The sequence below is a fragment of the Egretta garzetta genome, unplaced genomic scaffold, assembly GCF_000687185.1.
Source record: "Egretta garzetta isolate BGI_Z169 unplaced genomic scaffold, ASM68718v1 scaffold397, whole genome shotgun sequence".
In the NCBI taxonomy this organism is placed as follows: Eukaryota; Metazoa; Chordata; class Aves; order Pelecaniformes; family Ardeidae; genus Egretta; species Egretta garzetta.
The window spans coordinates 8,918,302-8,942,969 of record NW_009260493.1 but is presented as its reverse complement, the minus strand read 5'-3'; positions in this window follow the sequence as shown (position 1 = coordinate 8,942,969).

Here is a 24,668-nt window from a genome sequence, read left to right as displayed (position 1 = left end):
CCAGTCTCACCTAAGTCAGTCAAATTCAGCCTGCGCTGATTTGTACCAGGCTGGGCAATGATTTTCTTTTGGCCCAGCCAACTGTAGTACTCGTTTTCAGAGGTACTGCTAAGATAGAACTAACAAAGATAGTGGGACTTAATGAAAACTAGGTAGACATCACTGATGACTCATCCCTGGACCTTCACATACTTCAATATCATATCATACATGTTATCTAGAGCTATTGCTGGTGGAAATGGCCAATCGCAGGGGAAAAGACCAATGAAGGACAGGTTTTCTGGATCTGTCCCTCTCTGAAAGTCCAGCTTTCCCAGGGAGAGTCGTAGGAGTTCAGTTTCTATTGATTCTGTGGCAGCTGCTCAGTGAGGCTCTTCTGCCACCTTCCTGGTGCATCTGAATTCAATTTTAGTTCAACTCCATGTCCGCATTGTCCTCTGCCTTTCAGACACCTTCCTTCCCACAGGCCCATCCACAATAAAAGCATCATGCTTGTTTGCTGTGTCAGAACCCTGCAACTTCCTTTCCTGCCACCTTCACTATTAATCTTTTTGAGTTTCTGTTCTAGCTACCTCACATCTAATACCATATTTCTACATACCAGTTATTTTTCTGGTGTGTTAAATCAGTCATTAGCAAACTAACATGAATTCTCAGGAAGGGGAGTAGGTTTAGGTATGTCCCATGGAAATTGCAGGGCCCAAACTTTCTGCAGAGTCATGTTGGCAACACTATAAACTCCTGGCAGTAATCAGTATCAACAGGATAAAAACCAAAGGGATACACTCTGGTGTGACCAATATGTTTCTTGTACCTCAGTCTGTTCTTCTAAAATTGACCTTTGAAACACATCCTTTCACTTGGGACAAGGGAAAGGAAAGATCTGCAAAATACTGTGAAGGTATACATGAATTTTATGAGTGAATCGTAACAGTTATTCCTAGGTTGTTTGTCCCCCCCACACTTTTGAGGAAAGGCAGAAATAGAGCGTGATAAAAAAACAAATGAAAGGTAGAACATGAGAGAGAAAGAGAAGGAAGGAAAAAAGAAAAGAGAAGAAAGAAGAAAGAAAACAAAAAAGAAAGAAGGAAAGAAAGAAAGAAAGACAGAAAGAAAAAAAAAGAAAAAGAAAGAAGAAAAAGAAAGGAAGGAATGAAGGAAACAAAGAAAGATGGTTGAGAACAGAAATCCAACTAAATATGGAAAAGAAAGCAAATGCAAAAGAAAGATTTCAGGGATAATTTATGGTAGTTTAAATCCCTATTTCTTTTGCCAGGTAGAGAAATCTTAATCCTGTTACATGATCCTAACATCTTTCCAACTGCTTCAGTGAATCATTGCCATTACCAATATGGCCAGAAATTTACTATATCAGCTTCCCAGACACTGAACACAGTGTTGGCAGAGCTGATAGATATTAACTCAGTGAGTCAGATAGGGTGTTCTTTTTTTATCTCCAAGGCACACAGCAGCAGCTCCAGCCATGTCACCACTGCATGCAGCTGCTGCCAAAAACTGGGCAGCCAACATGGTAAGCATGGGATTGCTGATCAGTGGTGCTGCATGACTTGCACGGTAAGCGCAAGCCATCCCAGCAGGTAACGAGACTATTACTGATGTTCTGGAGTACTTCCTGGAGGTCACGTCGGCCATATTCAGGAATCTAGAAAAAAACCCCAACAAATAATACTATAGCAGTCATTATAATGATCCATAGTTGCAGGCATCATTACCTCAGTTGATAAGCTTTGTCCTGAAACTATCTTTTTCAGTCTCACAATGATGCCAAGTCTCCCTCACTGGAGCTTTGTACCTGTGAGGTTATTTACTGTGGAGAATTTAATGTTTTACTATTTTTTCTTGCTTGCTTCTAGCATGCACCACGTTCAGCTACAGCTGCTTAAGCAAAGTGTTATTTGTTTTGTGGAAGAAAAGTCTGTACAGCTACTTTTTATGTAATGGGGATGGGGTTTGTTCCTTGGCAGGACAGACTTTGGGTTTTTTTCTGTATCTCCACTAAAGAAATAGCTAGGGCTGAAGGTGATCGTGGTAGAACAAAACAAAGAATACACTCAGTAGAAACACACGATGAAAGCAATCTGAAGGTGCTCTGAAGCAGTCATGTGTGCTGTGGAGTCATTATATGGTTGACTTCTGCCAAATGGCATCAGTGGATGAAGTAACAGCCAGAGGCTCATGTTGTTCTTCAAGAGACATCAGACTTTGTTTTCTCTGATTTTTCCATTCTTCAGTGCTTTCAGTGTTCCATCCTTTGAATGATTTAAGAAGTCCAAATTCCAAACCCAAATACTCATTGAGAAAGTCAGACTATGCTGATCTATAGCTAGGAAGCTGCAGCCAATTCTTCCAGATAGATACAGCACTCTATGCTTGTCTTGTCCTTGTACTTTTCCCCAACCACAGGTCAAGAGGGAATGCTATGGAGATGGGTACATCTTCCTCTCCTAATGAGCAGAGTCCACCTACTTGCCAGAGGACTTCTCTGCCACCATACTGCATTACTCTGAAGCAATCTCCTTTGGGCCACCCCATAGTCACCTCAGTTTCCACACTATGGAGGACTCATGCTCTAGGATCTAGCAAAATGCATTCACAAACATTGATCTCCACCTCCAGTTGCTATCTGTGATATGTAAACATCAAACCTATAGGACTTGTCTGTCTGAGAGTTTAGCAGAAGGGACTCTCTTTTTTCAACAGCACTTGTGTTCATCCCGTTGGCGTCTGTCTGAGAGTTTAGCAGAAGGGACTCTCTCTCTTTTTTCAACAGCACTTGTGTTCATTCCGTTGGCCAGTACAATTTTGATGATGTTGCACTTCAAGGATATTCAGGACCAAAGGCTGGATTCATTAAGTGATTTAGACAGTCTTATCTACATAGTAAATGCTTTTTCAACACAGTCACAACCATATTGACCCATTTCTGCTGAACAACCAGATGGGTATCAATGCACTATCTGGGGTGCTGTCCCATACTGTCTTAATACAAGTTTCTGTGAAAAGTAACTGAGATACTGTTTTTCAGTTGTCCAGTGCAACTTCAGGCATTCCTCTTTGCAGCAAGGTGGATAAAAGGAAGACTAGACAACTGGCTAATACAGTTCGGCAATGCTTCTGTTCACCCACCAGAAGCGTTATTTGTACAAGGCTATGGGAGCCCAACCTCTTGCATCTTCGTTTCTGAGAGTGAAATATCTGAGTGTGAACAAACTGTTAACACATCATATAAATTTAATTTATAAACACCTAGTCAGCTTGATCGTGTGCATAATTTGCAGGTGGGATCTGCCATGACACAAACATTAAAAATACCATAAAATGCTGTAGATAGCTTTTCACTTAGCACAAAGGAGTTTGTGCTTTCTTTCAGTGTAGTCAGCAGAACTTTATTATTTGGCAGAATGCTACATAAAGCAGCCCAAGTGGGTTTTTTATTTCTGCAGAATTAAAAGTAAAGAAAATAATTGGAGACCCAGGTACACTAGGTTCTCTTACTGGTGAAAGCAAGTCCCTCAGAGAAAACACAGTTCTGAAGACAAGATGGACTCTGAATTTCTCTCAGAAGAAGGCTTAAACCATGTGTCCTGGTTTCAGCTGGGATAGAGTTAATTTTCTTCATAGTAGCTGGCATAGTGCTGCGTTTTGGATTTAGTACCAGAAGAATGTTGATAACACACTGATGTTTTCAGCTGTTGCCAAGTAGTGCTCAGACTACTCAAGGACTTTTTGAGCTTCTCCTGCTCAGCCAGGTGCATAACAAGCTGGGAGGGAGCACAGCTAACCCAAACTGACCAAAGGGCTATTCCATACCATATAACGTCATGCTCGGGGGGGTTAGTTGGTTCGATCGGGCAGAGCGGTCGCCGGTGTGATCGCGGCTCGGGGGGAGTGATCGCTGCTCGGGACGGGCTGGGCATCGGTCAGCGGGTGGTGAGCAATTGCATCGTGCATCACTTGTTTTATATATATTCTGTATATTCTCTTACCATTATTATTATCATTATTGTTATTCTTCTCTCTTATTAAACTGTCTCTATCTCAACCCACGGGTCTTACTTTTTTTTTTCTTTTCTCCGATTCTCTCCCCCATCCCACAGAGGGAGGGGGGGAGTGAGCGAGCGGCTGGGTGGGGCTTGGTTGCCAGCCGGGTTAAACCATGACACCATGCAGTTTCCATCTTACAGAAAATTCCAGGGTCTTTTGCAGCTCACCAGATAAAAGGCTGCAAGTTCTGACAGTTTAACTTCAGGTTTGCTTGGGTGCTATACTGCAAGAACAACCAGCAGGTAGGCCAGTGATGCACTAACAGGAAACAAATCACAAGCTCAAGCCGGAATTTCTTTAATCTGCATAAATTACTGACGGGCTAGTCATTTAAGAGAGGTCGCTTGGCTGTTACCCAGATGTTAGGGTTCTGGGTACAACGACTGCCCTGCTCCATCTGCACCAGGCAGTGATCCTCTGCAGTCCTCTTCCTCTTGGGACATCCTTCAGGTGTACTAAGTGCCCTGATGGCAAATTGAAGCAAATTCGAGTGCAAGGCCAATGTAAGTGATTGTTTATGAGTGATGTTTAGTGTTTATCTGCAGTCAAGTCTTTTCAGGAACCATACTAAGCATAAAACAGCAACTCTCTCCCTTGTTCTCTGTCAGTATGAACACGCACACATATGCGCATACACACACACGTGAGCTCAAATTAATTTCAGGAATGCTTGGTTGTCACTGAGTCTGCTGGAAGGTGGCATCAATGAGAGGCTGATACCATGAATGTTATTACATTTGAATGCTGCCATCACTAGAGAAATGCTCTAACCTGGTAATTCAGGAATGGGAACTAAGCCATTTTAGCCAGCTTGTTATCAAGACATTGTATATTTATAGTAGACTAATTAATCACCATCTTAGCAAAAACAAGGACTGGAGATTTGCTATATGATTTAGTGGTGCCTGGGAATCCCTGACAATGCTTCTGAGCCACACGGAGCAATTCTGTCAAAAGGCATTGGGAGTGGAAAGATGCAAGCAGGAGCATGTAGGAGGGAAGGAAACCCCAGAACCCGACCCTTCGGTTGTGCTGGGGGTCCTTTCCCCTTTCTTTCCGTGCATGCAGAAAGCAGCTGATCTGATACGTTCTGCAAATAGATAGAAATACATGCACAAGAGCTAGGAACATCTTGTACACAGATGTGAGTCAGTACTTGGCAGGTGGCTAACCGGAGTCAGATTTCCCAGACAATAATTACATTTTCAAAAAAAGAATTAAAGAGACAAGAGAAGAAGGACTCATTCCCACCTGTCAAGAGTATAAGCTCTGAAGTGAAATTCCCTTGTCTTTCCACATAGTTGATTCTACATCACTTCAGGTGTTGCCTGCATAAAACATCCAGGAACGATATAATGAATATTACAAGGGCATCTTTTTCTAAATGGGTACAGGTTAGACTTGAATAGTTGTTTCTGCCCTCCAAGCTGCCCAGCCAGTTCTGATCTGAAAGCTGTACGGACATAATAGCAATGCAGTGTGGTGTTCAAACATGTCCTGTGAAAAGGTCACAAGAAGACCCCGTTATCAGTATAGTTGGCCAAGCAGAATGGCATGTGGCACACTATTTGTTTTATTGTTGGCTGTGGGCTAGAAAAACATTTCCATAGCAAGACATCAAATACCCCTTGAGGACTGTCTGCTGCTCCCATGGCAAACAGCATTCAGCTTCCTCCTAGCCCTGCAGGACCATGACTCAGGCTTACAGCCCCTTTTTTAATTTCAGCATGAGCAGCCAACTGTGGCCAGAAGCACAGAGCTGTAGGCGGGTTATGAACCTGCACATCGTAATCTGAATTATAATTGTTGCTGAGTTCAAATTTTGCTTATTCTCTGATAATCAGGGGTTTTATAGATGTTTGAGAACTGTCTTTTCAAAAACAACAATGCATGAGAAAATGTCTGCCTTTGGTAGAAAATCTGTCTGTCTGCCTGTCTACCTACCTGCCTACCTACCTGTCTATCTATCTATGTAGATTGCTGGCTATGGAAAAGCAGAATGCCAAGAGTCAAAACAAATCAGTTTGGGGCACAGCAGTGTAGTTGAATCTTTGTGTTCAAATTTTCTGATGAAAGGGCACGCTCCTGTGTCGACCTCTGGCTCCTGTAATGAACCAGATCTCCTCTCCAAGTGAGGACGCTGTGGTGTACCCTGCAAAATGTGGTTTAACCAGAGGGCTATGCTTAAAGGGGGAAATATGAGCATAAAGCCCATGAACTATAACATGTTTAATGTTTTATGATACCACTTCCAGTGAGGGCTGAAATATTCTAATATTTTAATATTTTTTGTTAATTTGTCACCAAATTCTCTCTGGAAAGTCCTTTCTACCTTTATTCCTCTTCAACCCCAGTTCTCAAGGCAGCTCTGGATGTTTTCTCTGTTTAATGGAGGGCAGGGATAGGCCGTGGAAAAGTGTGATCCATACAAGGTTGGATCTTCTCAGAAACTGCATCTGAGACAGCGTGAGCCGCAGAACAGTGTTAGGCTGTGTCTCTTCACAGGATTTTTTAAGCTCCAAGCTGCAGTTTGTCCAGGATGTTGTCATTTTTGCTGTAACAATGTCCTTTATCATGTACGCAGCAATCCAAAGAAAGCTGAGTGAGTAGGAACCACATCTCCATGAGATCCAGATACCACCACAAAACCAGTGGGATGTAATCCTTTCCAAGTCACAGAAGTGCCCTACCTTGACATGGGACAACAGCTCAGAACAGGATATATTTTTTATTCATTTTAATAGGAGGGAGAGGCACTAATGAGAGACAAATTGCAGAAGCTAACAGATAGATCATATACAAAACATCCTCACAAAAGTACTTTGCTGGAAAAAGTGAGATTAAATATTGCAAGAGATAGTTAATCTGTTATGGTACTTGAAGACTAAAACAAAGGAATTTTGAATATCCTCAGCAGCTTCCTTTTCCTAAGCAAATTCCTGGGGATGCTTACAGCACACAGCCTTACAGCTTTCAGCTGTTTTCCATGATTGAAAGCTTCCAGGTTATCCAGCAGCTGTTAAAGGAAACGCTGCTCTTGGCAGCGAGCATCACTGTCAGTTCAGCCCTGACTATGGTCAGTGGGAATCTTTGGGTTGCCCAAAATACAGCTGGATTGAGCTCTAAGGGACTTAACTTTCTGAGGGTCATGAGGACACAGAAGTTCCTAAGCATACACCTGTCTCTGGAACCACCATGTGCATGACAGGTATCATAAGAAACAAGTTTGGGCTGCACCTAGGATGCACCCGAGGGAGAAGGGGCAGCCCTTTTGCATACGGTGCTCTGGCCCCCTCATGTTGCTGTGAGGACAGATTCCTGAGGTGGTGAGTCCCTTCTGCCTGGGGAAAGGACACCCAGGGTCCGTCGACAGCCTGTAGAGAGCTTCCAAAATACTCAGTGCATTTAGCAGAAAACTCTCACACTTTGCCAGTACCAGCCCTCACTGCTGAGCAGTCTGGTGTGGTGGGCTGGCAATGAGGGTCTGGCCCCTCTGGTTGCTTGCTTGCTTGCTTTTGGCTTTGCTGAGGATGCAAGCTATTCAAAGGGAATATGCACTCCATGGTCTGAAATAGTATGTCTGTTACTGGGCCCCAGATGCAAAAAGACATGATATAAAAAGCGTGTTATAAAAAGAACTAAATATTGATCTGTTCCTGTGGTGAATGGGCGTGAATGGGCTCCAAGTGCTGTGCTTTTGTTTTTGTGGATCTCTGAGTAGAGACCACAGTTTATAAAAACCAACAAATAAACAAAGATCTAATTAAAAGTCTTTCAAATCTATTCATCTCTGAGCTTCAGGAGTCTGGACACCAGCTAGTTCTGAATCAGGGGTGCAGTGTCCAGTTCTGATTTCAAGCCATATCTTATACTTTGATGGGCACTAAGGGTAGGATTTATCCTGCCTTACTTGGTCCTCAAGAAGTTACTTAATCTAATAGTACAGTCACCCAATCTGTGAGATGTCTGCTTTCAGATGTCCTTGAAGAATTTCTTAATCATCTGGCTTTTGGAAAACTTGTTTTTCACAGCTTCTGTTAAAGAGGAAACCTTATGCAATGAGGAATCCAGCACTCCATGGGCCAGGGAGCAGGGGAGAGGGAACGTGACACTTAAGGGCTAGCAGGTTGCAGGGCAGTTTCTATGTTTTACTCAATGTTTTCACAAAGTGACTCACCCTTCTTTGGGCATCGAACGAAAACTACCAAGGCTCAGTCTGTCCCACCTGAGTGGCTCTAGGCAGCTGCGAGTGATGGAGCGCAGGTGGTTTAGTGTTCAAGTCCCAGGTGCCCAGGTCTGCTGAGGTGCAGTACAAAGGAAACTGGAGATCTAAGCTTTTGGGCACAGCCAGAAAAATTGAATACTGCAATAGTTATCCTTTGAGAACTTAGTTCTGCTTTTGGATCTGACGTCCAGTCTGATCCATACACACTGCATGCGTCCTGTGCCTTAGTCTGCACCTGCATCTATTCCTCTTATCCCCAGCCTTGCCACCCCTGCTCCCTTACAGAATTATTTTTATTTTGACCTATGACCTTTAGCAAGCAAGTATTTTTGGCTGGGTTGAGTTCTGTTTCAAAACACATTTTCCTTTTGGAGCAAAAATAACAGAAGACAATCTGTAATTCTCTCTAATGCCTTTTCCCCTTAAGTGGTCACTTGAAGGGGCAAAATGTTCACCGGCACCAAATGGAGTTTTGTTAATGGGGCACTGAATAAACACTTCTGCATAGCGTTCATGTACTTCAAACCACTCCTCATTAGTACTGTTTATTCTAAATGGAGCATTAAGTTATATATATGGAGAGCATACCACTAGTGTCTACTAATACTGGGTCAGATTCTGCAGCACTCACTACGTCCAAAAAGCGCTTACTTGCACCAGCAAGTTCTGTTTAAAGTAATGGTGCTTTAATTCCTTTTTGGCTCTCTAATCTGGCCCACATTTAGGGATGCAACAAGATTTTTAGAGCATTGGTAAGATGATAAAAACACTTTATGGAAAAAATTTTAAGCTCTTGAAGAAAGTGATAGCCAATGTCATTAGTATCATTCTTTCCATATCCTTCTTATAGCAGTGTAGAGTGAAGATCTGCTGAAATGGTTGCCAGTATTTCCAGTTTCACACGCTTTTTCAAGGGGTTATGACCTTCCCACCAGTAGTTTGAGCAGAAGGTTGTTGTGGAAGTATTTTTTCCTATCTTGGAAGGGTGACATTGGATTTAAATTGCAAACTGAAGTAACTGTTAACATTTGTTAGATACTTTTCTGAGACATTTGTTCACGTGTTAAAACTACATGTGGCAGCAGTCAGCAAAATCTTCACTTTAAAAAGAAGGAAGCATGGACTGGATGGAGAAATGATGAGCAGCGTTATTTTTTTACCCCTTTAGCCATCATAGGAAATCTGTTTTTAGCAGGGATATGTGTCATGTCAGTACCAAAAAGGAGTGAGTACTACATAAATAGATGTGTCCGCAGTAGCTCTTTTGAAAGACCTGGCACTCTCTATTTCAACCTACTTTCTGTTGAACGAAGGGCTCTCAGCCTCTCTCTTCTGGGATCACACATAAAGCCGAGGGTTGATCACACATAAAGTCAAGAGTTAATCACAAATCCACAAAACCTCGCTGCTGCTACAGAGCCGTTCTGACAACCATCCTAAGTGTCTCTGTGGTCCCTGTGTTCCTATCTAGTCTTCTGCCAGTGCTGCTCTTTAATTTAAATCTTTTTCCTTGTTTTTTATTTTTATTTTTTTGTCCTGCATTGTATTTGTAAAAAATGGAAAAAATACTCCCTGTTCATTGTCTTGCCCAACCAACGAAACCCTTGTAACCCACCTTCTGTGTAAATTTTTTAGCACTCCTGATCTTTTGAGAAGTCTTCTTGTACTTCACCTTCACTTGAATATAGGTCACTGTACCTATACAAGTGAGTCCAGAGGAGGGCTACAAAGTCCAGAGGAGGGCTACAAAGATGATTAGGGGGCTGGAACATCTCTCCTATGAGGAAAGGCTGAGGGAGCTGGGCTTGTTTAGCCTGAAGAAGAGACGACTGAGAGGGGATCTCATAAAAGCTTACAAATATCTTAAGGGTGGAAGTCACAAGGATGGAGCCAGACTCTTCTCAGTGGTGCCCAGCGACAGGACAAGAGGCAATGGGCACAAACTGAAGCATAAGAGGTTTCATTTGAATATGAGGAAGAACTTCTTTACCTTGAGGGTAACAGAGCACTGGCACAGGCTGCCCAGGGGGATTGTGGAGTCTCCTTCTCTGGAGATATTAAAAATCTGCCTGGACGGTGTCCTGTGCAACCTGCTCTAGGTGAACCTGCTTTAGCAGGAGGGTTGGACTAGATGAGCTCCCGAGGTCCCTTCCAACCCTTGCCATTCTGTCATTCTGTGAAGTGGCTGTACCTGTGCACAATAAACTTGGACTCTTACCTGTGCACACTGCAAAAAGATGATTTAATGAAATTTCTGCTGCCCTTAGCCATATCACATTAGCCCTGGAGGTATTTCAAATGGTATGATGTGCTGAAATTTATCATCTCTCTGCTTGAAAACACTATTTCTAGTGTTATTCTTTTCCATTTACCATGTGCTTGGGGACCTGAAATCCTGTGACCAGAATTTAGATTCATCTCATTTAACCATTGCCACTTGAAAGCTGACAGCTAGTCCACGCTGGCTGTCTAGGGTAAGGCTCTAATTGATGTAAGGTAATTCAGCCCACTGTTCTTAAGGTGGAAAGACTTGTATCTTGACATAATGCCTTCTCTCTTCTAACTACAGAAGAAGCCAGACTTGACCAGATGCCATAACTTTGGGATGGTTGTGTGAGATGAGTCCTACTCCAGATCTGGATAATGCCTGAGATATTAGAAATGAGATAATGCAAAAAGGTTTGAAGGACAAGACAACACTGCATGTCACCAGTTCCACTTATGAGAAAGAGGAAGCATACCTAAAGCTGCCGCTACTGCACAATATATTAGCAACAAAGAGCTCTCTGTGCTAAAAAAGGTGGGGAGCAAAGAGACTCCTGAATGTTTAAGTGGAGAGTTGAACAGAGAAATAAAAGAGTTATTATTAGTGGTTCAAATTTGTTTATCAAGACTTTTAAAATTAAATCATCCAGAGATTTATAGCAAATATTGCAATTTTGGCCTAAAGAAGGAGAAAATGTTAGTCTCCTTTCAATGTTAAAACACTCATCAAAGTTCATGATCTGTCAAGATTTCCTAACCTTATCAGAACCTGAAAAAAAATGTCTGAGAGTGGGTGTCACCAGACAAAAAGAAATAAACAGAGGCTAACATAACTATGAAATTCAGCGTGTGAAAAGATACAGGCAGACAGTAAAAATTGCAAGAACAAATAACCAAGAGGGCAGAACTCTTACTGCCAACAATTGCAGCCGTATTACATATCACTTGTGTTCTCACTTATGCTCACATTATGCTAGTACAGCTCACTTGATCTTTCTGGAACTAGTCCTGGTTTTCAGTGATGTGAAAGCAGAATCATCCCACATGTGCCTCTTGCTTTTACTTCTCTGAGGAACTAAGAGCTGAGGAAAGTGGAAACTTCTTGTGACTGTTCATGTTATACCCTACGGAAGTAAGCTGAGAAGCAGGAGTTGAATACCTTTGTATATATTCTTCTGTTGCACAAGAAATGATTTCTAAATGCAATCAAAACATTGACCCTGGATCCGACTGCACTTAACAGTGGTGTTAAGGGTTCTCTGCAAGCCAGCTGAGCAAAAATAATGAAACACTAGTGAAAGTTCAAAGCCAGGCCTCTTGCTTCTGATGGGAAAATCCAGCAGATTTTCCAAATCTCGGCTTTCTTTGGTTCTGACTTTGATGAGTTCCTATGTTATTCAAGATATTTTAAAATACTTCGGTATTTTAATAAATAGTGCATTTTCAAACACCAGTTAGTTTCTTACATGAAATAATTAAAAAGCATTAGAATAAAAGTTTCTGAGTGTAGGGGTTATTTTTACTTTTTTGTGTGTTTGTTTCAGTGCTGATGAACAGGTCAGCTCTACACCTGTTTACTGCAGTCATTACCATTGCCGCAACAACTACAGCTATGCAATGGAGAAATAACCTGACAAAAGGCAACTGCACCACTCTTAACATAAAGAAGAAATTTTACTACTTGAAGGCCTTTCTATGAAAAGTCTAGCACAAGCAATACTAGCTCTGCAGTGTTAGCAGGCCTTCCTGGTTTGAGATGTAAGACAGATATAGGGAAAAAATGTCAGCAGTCCCGGGAGGTTGTTTTTCTTCCTTCTGAGATCTAGGGCAAAAGCCCAACTGGGCTATTTGCTGGTATCCTGAACCATTATTATTCTCCGAGTCTCATTAAAACAAAAGAAAACAAAACAAAAACCCTGCCTTTGTCTCAGGTCATTCCAGAACATTTGCCCTCCCCTGTTATGTATCCAGGCAGGAAATGTTTTTCTTCTTTTAAAATGAGCAATGCAAGGATATTGTGGAGAATGCATGCAGGGCAATATGCTATCAGCACCCTCCAGTTGTTTATCATGGCCATTTTCAGCCCAAACGGGGACACTAAGTTCTCTTGGATTCTCACTGTGCTGGCAAAGTCCTCTGTGTGTGACAACAAAAAACCCAACAACCACTTCCTGATAAGTTTCGGAGGATTACTTTTCTCAGCCTTATCTCACGGTTTCACTCCACTACTGAAAAGAAATGCAGAGTTTTACAGCAGACTTGCCCCTTTTCTGTATATTTGTTGGTGACAACCATACAGTATTGCCTTCTCACATGCTTTGCTTCTCTCTGGAGGAGATAATAAAGAGGACTTACTCTCCTTTGCCCTGTGAGTGGATGTGGCCTATGTCTAAGGTCACTTCAAAACAGCAGACCCTCAACTGCAGTTGTGGCTAGGGGCCTTTTCTATAAAAATGCCTTTTTTTGCTGGAGGCAGCAGGCTGGGTAGGGTTATGGCATGCCAGAGAGGCACAGGAATGCGAGGCTACTTCATAGGCACAATTTCCAATCTCAGCATGTCTCTCCACAGCAATGTTATGAAATTAACATGGATGTTTTATGCAGAAAGCTTTATGCTCCGAGGGCCAGGCATGGTCCCACTCAGGCGGGGAGGGTTTCTCTCTTAGGTTGTGAGACCAAGAGCACAGTGAGGGGAAGCCTCCTTTTTGCACACAGAAAAAGGAGCAAACTGACAGCATTGGAAAAGTCCTCACATTTCCTCAGTCCTTTTTCTAAACAAAACAATTTGCAGGATATTCAAGGCTCAGTGGTGTTGGCTGTTTGGTTATTTTATACCCCAGCTTGTGACAGCTCTCCTCTATGCATATTTTGCATATATCCACAACAAACAGCATTTTTAATTGCACCCTGAACAGCAAGAAAAGCTCATTTTCCAACTGTGGGTGCCAGCTGGAGAGTACAGGGCTTGTTTTCTTTCTAAAACATAGACTTTCTTTTTAGCCTTAGCAACTACCTCCCACTTCCTCTCCAAGTGCATGTTTGATGCTTGGTAATGATCACTCTGGTGATATCACCGGTGAGAGGAAAAAGGCAGGAGGATGGTCAGGATGATAGCCACACATTTAGGAAACCTAAATTAAAAAGTCTGTCAGAGACTTCATGTGTTATCTTGCAGAAATCACTGAGCCACAACAGGCTGCATTCACCTCGATTTCTGTGCTTCAGTTTCACATCTGTTAAATGTGAAGCATAGGATTTCTATTGCATCCATTTGTGTAAATTCAAATTGGGAAGTTCCTAGCTATTTGCTGTAATGGAGGCCACACTGCCTTTTAAACTAAGACTTCTGAAAGGGATCATTAAGATACACAGCAAGAGGACTTGCTTTTACTCACTCGTTTATTCTTATCATGAGGGAGCTCAGTCTGAGCACAAGAATAAGTGCTGTGGAACTGCAGAAGAGGATTTCTTCCTCAGGAACAGACAAACAAATCCTTGCAACCTTGTTGAGAGAAACTGCTCCTCTCTCCTTAGGTTTTCCAGAAGAGTAAGTGTAAAAGAATGGCTGAAGTAATAAATTCTTCTGAAAAATTAGGGTTTCCTGTTGAGTAATCCAAGGCTTTATTGTTTCTCAGGAAGCAGAGAGCTGCAACCTCTTAAAAAGAAAAAAATCGACCCACTAGTTAGCACAGACTAATACAGTAACTGTTAACACTGAATATTTATTTCTTGACATTCTTGCTCCAAAGAATTCCCCAGTGATAGCTCTCTGACTGTTTTTGTTTGTTTTGTGGGATTTAGAGTTCATCGACATGAGGTATAACATAGAAAGACAGGAGGATAAGAAACAGTTCATTTTATTTAAATAATTCTTTTCCTTTCTTCTTGTCAAGTACCTATCCAAACCTATCAGCAAACTGATAAATATAAGTCACAGTCCTGGGCCAACACAGGTAGAAATGGAAATGATTGCCTCTAGTCAGAGTTAAGACAGAGGGCTTTTGCAAATACCAAAACACACCCAAGCACTGCGGTGACAGGGCTTTTCGAGTGAGCCAGGGTAAGGATCGGTTTGCAGTGATCTAATGTCAGTGCACCGCTGTTGTGGGAAAGCCGTCCCTGCCATCTCGGGGCTGAAGGTAAGTGCTAGGGCGGCCAGCACTGATGAAGTATGAGGAGCAGAACAGAACCAGCCCAAAGTTTCCCACAGCTTGACCCAAACTCAGCATCAAAGACTGGCAGGAGAGGTAATATTTTAACAGGACAAATTATTCTTCAGTTGCTTGCCTTAAAAAAAAACAATGCTCAGTTTTGTTAGTGCAGGGCAAGCATAAACTCTCCTGCAGCGGTGACAACTTCAGGGTGACGGCTGTTTCCTACCCACCAATGTCACCTGCAAAGATTTCAGTGAGCTGCTACAGTGAGAAAACTTATGAGAACAGAGTTATTTTAATTAATGCTTTTCTTCTCAAACCTTAATGTTGTTAACTTTAAGAAGTCATTAGAATGCTGGCATGAACAGGAGACAATGCTTATGGGCTTTAATGAATGCAAATGTGGGGAGGAACCCATTTTCATCTTCTAAGAAACAGAAGGGATTAATCTAAAATGACATAGTTCATTATTCCAATTGGGCCTTCTTCAATAAGAGGCAAGGAAAATAAGAGCCTGTGATTATTTCTATGTTTCTGAATAAAAATGTTGATGCCACTAGCTAAGAAATATTTCAGTGACAGTTTGAAACAAATGTCTCCAATACACTTTTAATGTAGATCTTAAAGGTTCATTATTCTTGGCTAATTGCATGCCAGTTGATCATTAAAAACAGATTTGCTGAGGCTTAGGAAGCATGCATCCTTTACATGAATGTTAATCCCCAATAAACATGGTTTTAACAATCAGCTGGCTTACTTTATATGTATAGCAGGGAATACAAGTCACAGAATGTTCATAAGATGCTTACTTCAAAGTACTACTATCATTTCCCTACTTATCCTGCAATGTCTTCTCTAATTAAATGGAAACCCAATAATTTCATAGACATAAGACACTTTTCTAGTTTGGCTTATGCCAGATCTCCTCTTTGCAGCAGTTCATTTCTGATAGATTGCCCCAGTTTAATATTGAAAATGCATAAATGAGATGTTGTCAGAAAAAAAAAGTTTGTCAGAAAGAAAAAGTGCAGCTCTTCAGTTCATACAAAGAACCATTGCCTGTGAATAGATCTGTATTTCCTGAAAGCCCTCAGCCTAGTGGCAACTGATTCAGGCCTAAGGAGTCCAGAATTGTCTCTCCAAAGACTGGAGGCAGATTAAAATCTGTCTAGTGCCCTGTTGCAGAGTAAATTTCATAGTGCAGATGCATTCAAAGATTCACAAACATCTGCAGCCACTCAAATTGGTTGTGTCAAAACAAAAAGCCTCACTCCAAATTCTCTTAAGCTTTGAAGACAAAAGAAGCTTAAAAATCCAGATCTCATTTTGTAGCTCAGTTGATCTCCTCCATTGTCCAAGGCATGGGTGAAAATTGTTTTCCGGTAGAAATCCCATAAAACCAGGTGATACCTTCTTAAAATTGGACAAAACTTGCTATTTAGCTTAATTTACTTTTGAGTTCTTGCCTCTATTTCAACACAAAATTCAAACCAAATTAAGATTTGATACTATAAAGAACCAAGCAGACACAGACACTAAGCAGAACAACCAACCTAGCCTAATTCTAATTCCAGTCATTTTGTGAGACAGGGTATTGAGGTTTTCATCTCATTTTGACACCAACACATCACCCATGCAGTGCTGGTCATTTTTGTCTCAGTTCTTTATGCATTTTCTGAAATCATGAAATATTTATGTTGAGCTATATATTCAGCTATATATTTATTATTTTAAATATATTTTTATGTTGACACTTTCCAGTGCAACTTGAAAAATAAAGGCTTTAAATCCCTTCTCTACTCAGCTATATCTCTAATCAGAGAGGAGATCATTTCTATATGGTATGGCAGAGTTCGTTGCTTGTCTTCTCTCAGCTCTTCGGTGCCATCTACACAATTATTCAAAACCAGAGGTAATTATTTTTATTTTCAGATCTTTTGGTAACATTAAATATGCTCGCATCTTTGTACGTATGCCCCCTTATCCCCGTAGGAGGAGAATGCTCCATCCTTCCGTGTGCTGTTTGTTCTGTTAAAGACCTGTATGGAGGAGGAAAGGAGTCTGCTTGCAGGGCTGCCGTGTGAATTGGCTCAGCACCGTTCGTTATAATCCAGCTGACTATGCTGCCTGCAAAGCATATATGCCTGTTAGCATATGGTGGAAAAAAATGCGTAAAGGATAACTCTGGAGAAAAGCTTTCTGAGAGTCACAGGTCTTACTGTAGAGAAATGACAGAACCTGAAGCTTTTTCAAGGCCAGGGAATAAAATCCTGGTTTGATTTAGGGCAGCAAGGATTTTGCCAGTGATGCTGACAGGTCAGATCTGGTCAGGTGAGATGCAGGGGGCCTTACTTCCAGCAAATCTCTGCGTATCAATGGTTCTAAAGAAGAGCATTTTGTCTCTTCTGAGGGAAGGTAAGAACTCTTCACAACTGAATGATCTGCAGAAGATGGGGCTAGAGAAAGATTTCCCTTTTCCATAGACTATTTGGAGTGATCTGTGGTTATGGTGCAGATCAAGCAGGTGACATAAGATGGTTTGCCTATAGGTACACAGTTTTCCTGTCGGTTTTCCTGCAAGGGATCACAGGCATAGCCAACAGTAAACTGTTTTGATTTGTCTTTCTTCCTTTCTCTCTCCTTCTTTTCCTCCCAGAATAGCTCAGACCTGAGATTCTCCAAGCCATGGTTACTTCACAGGGCTTTTTTCTATCCATGTCCCTGGGCGAAAGAGCGGGTGCATCCTGAGGTTGAGAACAAGCCTCTGGGCAAAATGCGAATGGTCAGGCTGCTGACCTGCTTTGCAGAGCTGCCTTCCTCTGAGGGTGTCCTTGCTACAGAGTGGTTTGGGCTCCCAGGGTGGTGTGTGCATGCAGCTGCTCATTGGAAGTGGAGGAATAGACCTTCCGTGTAAACAAGTTGTCCTATTAGCTCTGAATCCGAGACTGCCCTTTTCTTTTCTGGTGGAAGCTAGGACTGGGTGGCTGTTGGCTCTTTGCAAATGGGCATTTGGTTATGAACAGGGCTCATGCAATGATATTAATGACTGGTGATTAGTACAAGGAAATACCAGGCACATGGCCTGTTCCATAGGGGGTCATCAAGCTAGACATGGTAACTGTATTTCAAGAAAATGCCTAATAGCCCAAAGGCTTTCTAATAGCATTAGAAGTTTTATTTTCTGGAGTAAGGTAATCAAATCTCATGCTTCGGGGCACATGCTGATCTCTGCAGGAACCAGGAAGGCATTTCCCCCCATGAGAGTTTTATGCAGTTGTCTCGGTGGTTTCCATCTTTTCCCAGAGTGATGGTAAATGGAGACTGTTGGAGGCAGGACGCTGAGCTGCATGGAGTGACCCCCACATATCTGTGTCCCCATGCAGCTCTCTAAGGAGCTAAGGATTTCAAATCCTATAGAAGTGAATGCATTATGACAAGAAAGCTCCAGCAAAATGCCTTCAAAGTGAAACCCTGGGCCAGCTTTCAGTCTCTATTAGGTAGGTGCAGTGCTCATTGAATTCACCCCCAGAACAGAGAACAATACTTGGCAAGCTGCTTCTGGTGAGGAAAAATGATTAATGCTTTGTGTCAAGTGCTCATAAAACGATGTGGCACTTGTACACAGTGTCTTTTCTCCTCTAAGGTAGGGTGTTAGTGACCGCATCAAAGCAAAGCAGAGCATTCACAGCATCAAGTTTTTGTTCCCCAGCTCCTAGCGCACTGTCGTGCCAGCCAGCATGTATGCCCATCTGATAAAATCTGTGCCCTGTTTTGGCTGCCTTCTGCTCCTCTTCTACTTTTAATTGTCTCTGTGGCTTTTTCTCTTCCTTTTTTTGTTTTTCTTTTCATTCTCTTCTGCCCAGCTGGAGGAAATAATTTGTCAGTTGTTATTGAAGTTTTTACTTTGATCTGGCTAATGTAAAATATTTTAATCCAGCACAGAATACGATGCTGCCACTTTGTCATTACCAAATTGAATTTTTTTCTCACGGGAACATTTCTATACACATATATGTGCACTTAACAGTAGCATGGACAAAGGCAAATTGCTCCAGCAAGGCAACTTTCACCACCAGCTCAAGCCAAGACTTCTTGCTTTTTTTCTGCCTGGAACACAATGTTTATGTGTATTTTTCTCATGATGTCACAGTCAAATTTCTTTTTGACTCTGCAGTCAGTATTTTTCCCTGGAGATACCCCATATCTATTGTCATTATTTTTCACACCCTTGTAAAAAGTGTGATTGTGCAGCCGAGGAAGTTTTGAAATGCTACATCTCAAACACTGGGGTCTAGAAAAGTAATTGGCTCCTCAGTCGCTTTGTGAGTTTAACCATCAAAACTATCTGAGTTTGGGCAAAATGAAAGCTAGTCCTCTATCTGAGAGAAAGATGACAAAGTAGAGAAATTAACCTGTCATTTCTTTTTTATGTGCTAGTTAAAAGGGGAAAAACCCTGTCCTCTGTCAAGTAGAAAATATAGAAGTAGTAAGTGAGTAGGTACAAATGTAATGCAGACTATAACAGTGTTACCTTTGTCATTCCACGTGGAAAGAGCAGAACAAGGCAAAACAGTTCACAGAAAGTACTACCGCCAGAGGAAAGCCTCCAGCTTTCATTCTTCTTGGGATTATCCTTTCTCCTTTAACACAGACTATCGCTGCGTGTTAGGATCTACCCAGACATGCTGGAGCACATTAAGCTCTCAAAGCTGTGCAGCTTTGAGGATAAGCAGCAAACAAGGGATGAGGCAGGAAAACAAGGAGTGACAGCACGTTTCACATGATGGTCCCTTCTACCTATTTCTCGAAAGGGGTCCAAGGATGATTTAATTCTGCTTTGCATGTCCTTGTGAAGTTCATCGACTTTTAAAATATCATGATCTCATTGTTATTCCCTATGGTTTGATGAAGATGGCAAACTTGAGAAGAAGTCTGAAGGAGATGAGGACTATGGATTAAAAGAAGTGGTTTGGGGAATGGAGAGTGATTGACCTGAAGTGGGAAAAGACTGAAGCTGTGATTTATGATGCAAGAGGAAAAAATTAGGAGGGACCGAGTTTTAAATGGCCTTGGAGAAAAGGATACGAATTGTTACCCGCATGCAGGAGAAGAAGGAAATCCAGCAGAGAGATAAAAGAATGCAATCAGAACTTTTTGTAAGCAGTTTTGCTTTTCATGAACCAGAATGCTGCAATACTGGAAAGCAGTGGAAGTGGAGATTATGACAAGCACAGCTGCAGCTATACAGAACACAGCTGCAAACAGCTTCTAGGGGATGTTTTATCTGCTGCCCTGCTTCAGCAGCAGACCACCATACATTCAGTGAGAGAGACTAAAAGTGGTCTGTGATCATCAGCCAGTCAGCCAGACACAACTCCCCTGGGCAGCGTGAGAGGGGATGCGTAGCCTTGAAGATTTGTTGCTGGGTTTGAAGGAAAGAGGAACAGAGGATCTGGGCAGGGAGAGGAGTATGCAGGAGGGAGATGTGAGAAGGTGAGTCTGTTCCACCTAGAGCCATTAAAGGAGCCAGCTTTGTTGCCATTGCAACATCACTTACAAAACACGAGCCCAATCCCTAATGAGCTTAACTTTAAAAATAAGAGAAAGCCTTTCTTGCCTCAGAGTACTTGTTATGTGCTCAGAATGTGCTGTTCTCTTTCCAAAAGCTTTTCATCTTAAAGTAAGTTTTCGCCAACTGGTCTGAGACGGAGCTCTGTGAAACAGCATGGCAAAAGAACAAGACCATGTGTCATTCAACTTTAATAAGCCATGGGAGAAGATATTTTTTAGCCTTGCAGAGTTTATACTCTCAGATTTATAACTGTAAGTAATTAAAAGGATGCAAGACATCTTGGGTCTGTCTATGCTCCATCTCTTACAGGGCCCAGTGTCCTGCATCTGGCATGGCTCAAAGGTCTGTGCCCTTTTTGAAAGGGAAGGGACTAATTGGGTTGCTAGCAGTGCGGGGGCTCTGTGGGCAGTGGGGAGAATTCAGGGGGCCTCCAGGCTGGTTAGGGAAAAAAGAGAATATTGCTAAGCTTTTCCCTTCTTGCAGAGCAGGTTTTTTGGTCTGTTGCCATCACAGTGACTCCAGTATCTTGGACCCTTGCGCAAAGCTTTGGATCCCAAAGATCTGGGCTGGGGAGCGGGTGCATGCACAGAGCTACAGCAGAGCTGAGGTCCCACTCTGCCTTTGGGATGCAGGTGTGACCAGCAGCTGGGAGCAGTCTGGGGGAGCTGCAGAGGTGGCAGATATCCCTAGGAGTCCAGGCTGGCTCATAAAATGCCCCAGGCAGGATCCCGGAGTCCTAGTCCATCTAGGCACCAAGGGCTGAAGGAGGGGCAGGACAGAGATTTTGGAGGCTAAGTCTAGGCACCTTAAAACCAGCAAAGTGTCTATGTCAGTGGTCTCAGAAATGTTTACAGTGCTCTGTGCAGGGCTGGAGAGAGAAGCCAAATTCAGCATTGTAATGGACATCAGGAAAGACGGTAAGTGAGCAGGGACTCAGGGTGATAGGAATGGGGGATCCTCCTGTTATATGGGAGGTGTATACAGAAGTGCAGGCTTTATATCGACATTAAAGAAACCAAACTTCTAGCACTTAAAATAAGAAAGTTGTGAGTAAGTTTTTAACTGAAGAGCATTAAAGGAAGCTGGTGGGTATGGAAGAACTCATGGTTTGAGGCAATTCTTCTGTTCTGGATTCTGTATCCCAATAGGAGACAGATCAGAATATCAATAGCCACATAAGAAATGGAAAACTGTCATTTAGACTGCCAAGAACCAGGTGAGCAGTATGCTTGCTTCCAGAGGACTGCAAGGACTCTAATAAAGAAGATGAGAAAAATGGAGTATGTGGCCCTTCACAAAAACATTGACACAGGGTATGCCAGGGCCTTGGTGGAAGAAATATCACCACAATACATGGTGGTACAAAATATACCTGAAAACATAGTAAACTCTTCTGGCACTAGAGTAATATAAGAGGTTAATGAGAACCTAATATAAAGGTAGATTAAAAAATTAACAAATTAACTGCCTCGACAAGTAACACCAAGTTTGTACAGGCTGAAATTCCAGGCCTAAATAGGAAGAAAAATAAATCATCAGGTGCCCATCTCTGGCTGTCTGATGAAGGAAGCAACAATGAGTGCCATTCTAGGGAGATGGAAATGCAGTGCAGATAAGAAGTTAAGGAATTTTGAATAAAACAGGGAACAGCATTACATGCTTATTTGCCCACACCTTGAATGCTGCATCACACTCTCATCCTGTCATCTGAGAAAGGGTGTATCAGAACTGGAAAGAGTTCAGAGAAAAGCAACAGGGATGACTGGAGATACAGAATGCTTCCTGCATGACAAAAAAAAAAAGTAAACTAAGATTTTTCAGCCTGGGAAAGAGATGACTCAGGCTGATGTAATAGAGGTCTATAAACTCATGAGCCGCAGAGAAAGAGTAAGTAGTGGTGGATGTGATTTAAATATCTCTACAGTAAAACTACAGGACATCAAATGATGCTAGTAAGAGCCATATTTGGGGGGTGGGGGTGGGGGGGAAGGTTATTAATGCAGTTGTAGTAGTCCAAGCTGACCTAAGGTCAAAGGGAGACTGGATGAGTTCAGGGAAATTTGTTGAGAATTTCTAAACACATTGAAATCGTATCTGCTTCGAGATGCCACTGACATGGAAATATTTGGAGGCTGTGACAGTATAATGGGGAAACATTGTGCATGCTTGATTTATTTTTAGGATGTTCCCTCAGTATTTGATGTTCCCTCAGTATTTGCTTGAAGATGCTACTGGAGATGTTATGGTCCTGTGGTCTGATCCACTGGAAGCTCTGATGTTATTGTGTGAGAGTAATCCTTAATCCAGATCAATGGTGGCCAGAGGACTCCCAGACTGGGCGTGACATGCGCATCTCCTGATGTGGCTTAGCCCTGGGCTGGCTGCTGTCAAGACATAGAGTAAAGCTTTGAGAGTAAAGCTGGTATACGAAATCTCTCATGCCCACTGCTGTCCCCATGACGCAGCGTGCCAGTGCAGCTCTCTCTGGAGCCATCACTCCTGTGACCCAGGGCAGAAATGCAGCTGCTTCGCAAAGGGGGAAAACCACCCTCGCCATTGTAGTGCAGCATTTACAAGGGAACCCCACGCAGATTTGCCCTGGCACAGCTGGGAGGGCGGCTGGCCTCATCCCCCTTAACCAGCTAGAAAGTGGGAAAGTCTTCACTGAGAGACGGTAAGAACAACTGCACCCTCCAGTGCCTTGATATAATTGTGGCATTGTGCTCTAGTCAGAGCAATAAAATAATCTGGATTTAAAAGTGCACCTTTTTTTTATAGGTAACTTCTTACACCCCCAGTATTTCACTCATCTTGGGCAGAAAGCATTGCACCCAGAACAGTTCAGTCGCCTCAGCTGTGGGAATGACAAGGACACAAATAGGTGTTGGTTGCTTTTTGCTGCCTGACTGTGGTGGGTTGAGCCTGGCTGGATGCCAGGTGCCCACCAAAGCCGCTCTGTAACTCCCCCTCCTGAACAGGGCAGGGGAGAGAAAATACGATGGAAGGCTCATGGGTTGAGATAAGGACAAGGACAGCTTCTAGAGGCTTCTCACAGAAGCCACCCCTATAGCACCCCACGCTGCCAAAACCTTGCCATGCGAACCCAATACACTGACAAAATATAATGCAGACCCACTCTCCAGGAAACAAAGGAGATGGAATTTTTCAGAGTTCAGTTTTTGCACTTAGCCACCAAGGGTTAGGTACACGGGTCTGACTCTAAGAGACGATCCTTGCAAGACTTTTTTAAGCAGCTTAATCACAACATGAATACTAAGGCAACAAACAGGGAACAATGGGAATTTATAAGAATTTCTGCATTACGTAGCCTAAATTCCAGTCACGTTCCTCAGAAAGAAGCCAACTGATCAGCAAACAGAACAGAAGGACGCACTAGTGAGAGGCATTGTCACGTACGACTCGATTGCTATATCTGCCGCATGGTGATTTAGGCCTTCTTGAAGATTTGTGCTGTCTTTGTCACCCGCTGTTTGAGCTCTCCATATGGTTACATGTGTAGCTATGGTCACCAGACCTGGGTACTCAACTGGACATGAATATTCATTGCCAGACTTTTTTGTTTGGTCTTAGGGGGATGAAAGTTACAGTGAAAATATGTCATCTGAGAAGGGTTTTTTCAGTCATTCTGACCGGAAAAGCCAGGGGCAGCACACACTACACACTTTTATCCAACTTTTAGTAAATCCAGATATGAATACAAATGGACTCTGAATGTTCAAGAGCTGCTCTATACCTGAACATATGTGCTAAAGCACAATGGAAAAAATACTAACAGAAGTGCCAGGTGTCTAGAGCAGTTTAAATAGAGCAGACCAAGACTGACTGGCTGGTGATACGCAGCCCTGCCAGCTGGCTTGTAGGGCTCAGGTATAAGCAAAGCACTTGGGCTCAGAGCCACAGACCTCGAACTGATGATATCAGAGAAGAGGATGTTTTATTTTTGTTAAGTCTTGGACGTGCACGTTTGCACTCATCTAAAGAGGGTCAGTACTACCCCTGTGGATGCATGTTCATTTCCTTTGGCAAATTTGGGATAATAATTAGGAACTGTGGCAAAACTACTTAAAATATAGGGGGACCACTGAGACAAAACAGAGGACTAAATTAAAAGTGGAGACTACAGCATCAAAAAAAAGAAAAGCTGTCAGTAGTTTACAAGGAGAAAAATGTCCCCACCAAAAAGGAAAAGCAGGTACTGTCATCATGACAGAAAAAAAAAAAGTCTATTGGGTGTCAGCTGTTCTTCTTCAGGAAAGAAATAAAATAAATGATAGAATGAAGGGAATTATTAATACATAAACTGAAGACCCATGAAGATCTTAGTCGAGGTGGTGGAGACTTTCTCATTAGAGTATATGCATCATTG